Genomic DNA, 4,529 nt, shown 5'->3' with positions numbered 1-4,529 from the left:
AAAGATAACCCAACATGCGACACGGTCCCGATCACCCCCAACTGGGCACCACTACTGATCATCCGGGAAAGACACGTAGTATCGTTGAGAGTACTCGTCGAACTCCCACTTGAGCTCGAGCGCGTCACCTGGAGCGGAATCATCAGGCCCTGCATCTGGTGTAATAGTAATCTGTGAGCCACAGGGACTCAGCAATCTCGCACCCTCGCGATCAAGACTATTTAAGCTTATAGGTAAGGCAAGGTAAAATATGTGGAGCTGCAGCAAGTGACTAGCATATATGGTGGCTATCCTGTTCGCAAAAGAGAGCGAGAAGAGGAGGCGAAGCGCGAACGAGTAACTAGAGGGAAACCTGCGCAAACATTACTCCAACACCGTGTCCACTTCCCGGGCTCCGCCGAGAAGAGGCCATCACGGTAACTCACACTGTTGATTCATTTTTAATTAAGTTAAGGTTCAAGTTATCTACAACCGGACATTAACAAATTCCCATCTGCCCATAACCACGGGCACGACTTTCGAAAGTTCAAATCCCTGCAGGGGAGTCCCAACTTAGCCCATGACAAGCTCTCACGGTCAACGAAGGAATAGACCTCCTCCCGAGACTTTCCGATCAGACTCGGTATCTCGGTCTTCAAGACACTTCGCCAGGTTAAAACAAATCCAGCAACACCGCCCGAATGTGCCGACAAATCCCGATAGGAGCTGCACATATCTCGTTCTCAGGGAACACTCAGATTGTCTAAACTTCCAGTAGGCCAGCCCAGAGTTTCCCCTGGTAGCCACCGGCGGCTGACGAGTTGGACCAACACTCAGAGGAGCACTGGCCCGGGGGTGTTTAAATAAGATGACCCTCGGGCTCCGGAAACCCAAGGGAATGTAAAGAGGCTAGGTGGAAAATGGTAAAACCAAGGTTGGCATTGCTGGAAAAGCTTTAATCAAGGCGAACTATCAAGGGGTTCCCATTATAACCCAACCGCGTAAGGAACGTAAAATCCGGGAACATAACACTGATATGACGGAAACTAGGGCGGCAAGAGTGGAACAAAACACTAGGCGAGAGGCCAAGCCTTCCACCCTTTACCAAGTATATAGATGCATTAAGATAACATGGCAATATAATGATATCCCAACAAGTAAATAATGTTCCAACAAGGAACGGTCTCCAATCTTCACCTGCAACTAGCAACGCTATAAGAGGGGCTGAGCAAAGCGGTAACATAGCCAATCAACAGTTTGCTAGGACATGTTGGGTTAGAGGTTTGACATGGCAATTTGGGAGGCTTGAAAACAAATGGTAGGCATCGTAGCATTGGCATAGCAAAAGAGAGAGCATCTAGCAAAGCAAAGATAGTAGTGATTTCGAGGGTATGATCATCTTGCCTGCAAAGTTGTCAGAGTTGACTGGATCCTCTAAAGCAAACTCAACGGGCTCCTCGTTAGCGAACTCGTCTCCCGGATCTACCCAAACAAGACAAACAAGCAACAAGGACACAATCAACCACGTGCAAGGCTCAAACAATATGATGTAAAGATGATATGCTATGCGGGATGCGATGCGGAATGCATATGCAAGATTTGACAAGGAATGCATGAACCTGGCCTCAACATGGAAATCCAAGTGTGCCACTGTAAAGATGAGATGAAATCGCTTGAAAACGATATAAAGAACGCCGGAATCGAAGTTACGGTTTGGAAATGGCACGCGATTTAAATATGGCCACATTCTGCGATTTACAGCAAGTAGCCATCTAAATGCAATGAGATGAACATGCTACAGCATTCAAACATGGCATAAAAATACATGGCAGGGATGCATTCATGATTCTTAACGAAAGTCTAGCATTGAGCTATGGCCAATTCATCCATTAACAGGTTCAAACAAGCATGGCAAAAATGCATATGGTAAACAGATCTCAGACTTAGTGAAATTAACACTTGTCTGGAATTTGAGATCAGGTAGCACTCTTCGGAGCATGAAAACTATATGATACAGGACCTGAACATGGCAAAGTAAAGCATGGCATGGGGATACTAAAAGAGCTTAACAAAAGTCCCTTGGTGACCTTGAGCCAAAAGGGATCAGAAAATACAATTGCACGCATGTGAACATGGCAAAAACATAATCAGATCACAGACTTGGTGAAAACTGGAGCATGCTGAAACAGATATCAAGTAGGCATGTTTACGAGCTCGATGCACTCACCACAGAGCAAGTCATGACAAACTAAGCATACATCCATCAAGAATACACAAAATACAAGCTATACATGGCAAGAAAAATAGCATAGCATGCACGGATCAACTACAACATCATCGGCAAAATCGCTAACAAGTAGACAATCCGCCCAGATTCACGAAGTAGCAAAAGTAGAGCTCGGTTGACTCAAACTAGGGTGCTCCATAAATGAAAACAAAGACATGGATGGATAAAGCACTACAATATTAACAAAACATCCTTACTGATCATCCTCAAAAGAGGCACGGATCACTAGGAAACAACATGAACATATGGCCATATGAGATAAACAGATCAAGGACTTAGTGGAAATGCTAAGTCCCTGGAATCAGCATAACCAAGTGCCTCACTTTGCAAGCTTGTGCTAGTCACCACACACATCACAAAAATACATGGGTTGCACCTCTGGAGAGATGGCAAAACCCTTAACAAAACATATGTAGAGCTCATGGGCATAACCTGCACACAATAATCATGGCAAAAATGACAAATATCTAAATGGAGCAGCAGATCTGACACTTATTTCAAGTAGCACTCTTCTAACAGCATTTCAGGCATCAAGATGAACTCAAATGAAAATGATGCAATGGAATGAAATGATGTGCTCTCTGAGGCGAACATTTTGATATGCTATATGCCCAAAACGGAGCTACGGATGCAAAGTTACGATGCGATGAACATGGCAATAGGAACTAGGGTTTCGGGCAAAAAGTCAACCCTCAAGATTTTTGTATCCAGATCTGCACAGACTTCGAGGCGCTCGCCGGAAACACTGTTCGCCGGAGTTGGGGTCGCCTGGGAAGGAGAGGAAGCCCGGGGCGGAGCGAGGAGGCGCGGGCCGGAGACGGCTTGGTCGGGCGCGGTGAGGGGCGGCGAGGGGCGGCCCGGTGGCGGTGCGGCGACCGGCGGGCGTCGACGGCGACCGGATGCGGTGGCTCGCCGGCGTCGAGGCGGAGGAAGGCGGCGGCGCGGCGTACGGTGGCGCGGGGTCCGGCTCGGGTCGCCCGCGGTAGTGGAGAGGCACGGCCGGGCCGGGGAGGGCCCCGCGCGGGCTGAGCGGGCCGGCGGCGGCGATGTGGGCACGCCCGCCACGTGGCGCGACGGGAGTGGGCGGCGGTGATGTCCGGCGCACGGACGGACGTGTCAGCGTGCAGATGAGGAGCGGGGCTAGGTTTAGGGTGGTTTGGATCTAGAATTTCGGGGAGGGGATATTTATAGAGGTAGGAGGAGCTAGGAAGCTCAAAATGAGGTGTGGTTTTCGGCCACGCGATCGTGATCGAACGCTCTAGATGATGGAGAGGGTTTTGGTGGGTTATTGGGACAACTTGGAAGGGTGTTGGGCTGCAACACACACGAGGCCTTCTCGGTCCCTCGATTAACCGTTGGAGCATCAAACGAAGTCCAAATGGTACGAAACTTGATAGGCGGTCTACCGGTAGTAAACCAAGGCCGCTTGTCAAGTCTCGGTCCAATCCGGAAATGTTTAATCCCCACACATGAAAGAAAGGTAGAAATGACCACCGGAGGAGAACGAAGCGCCATAATGCAAAACGGACAACGGGGAAAATGCTCGAATGCATGAGATGAACACGTATGCAAATGCAATGCACATGATGACATGATATGAGATGCATGACAACGGTAACAACACACGGAGACAAAAACCCGAACCCGAGAAAATAAAATAACTTAAGGCCGGAAACGACAAGAGTTGGAATACATATTGAGAAAGTCATATCCGGGGTGTTACAATTGCCCTCCATACCAACACTTTCCAAGGAATTTATTATTTGACAACATAAAATAAATTCATTTTTCATTTCGGGACTGGGCATCCCTAATACCTTTGCCTTACTCTCATGCAATGAGAACTGAATAAACACTCATCTTGAGAATAACACATCTAGCATGGAAAATATTAGCCAGCCCTCACTGCTCCACGAGCGAAACGAATACACAAAAGACAAGTTTATTTTGAAAATTAGAGATGGCACATGCAAATTTGCATAGAACGGCAAAAAAATACTGCATATAGGTAGATATAGTGGACTCATCTGGCAAAACTGGTTTAAAGGTTTTTGGATGCATAAGTAGAGATCATACTTAGTGCAAAATGAAGGCTAGCAAAAGATTGAGAAGCGACCAACCAAGAAACAGATAATCTCATAAGCAAGCATTAAGAATAATTAACACGAAATAATGCACCATAAATAGAATATAATTTCATTGCATGACTATTGACTTTCGTGCTTGCATAGGGAATCACAAACCTTAACACCAATATTCTTAC

This window comes from Triticum urartu, chromosome 2, assembly GCF_003073215.2.
Source record: "Triticum urartu cultivar G1812 chromosome 2, Tu2.1, whole genome shotgun sequence".
NCBI classification, from domain to species: Eukaryota; Viridiplantae; Streptophyta; class Magnoliopsida; order Poales; family Poaceae; genus Triticum; species Triticum urartu.
This window is presented reverse-complemented; position numbering follows the sequence as displayed.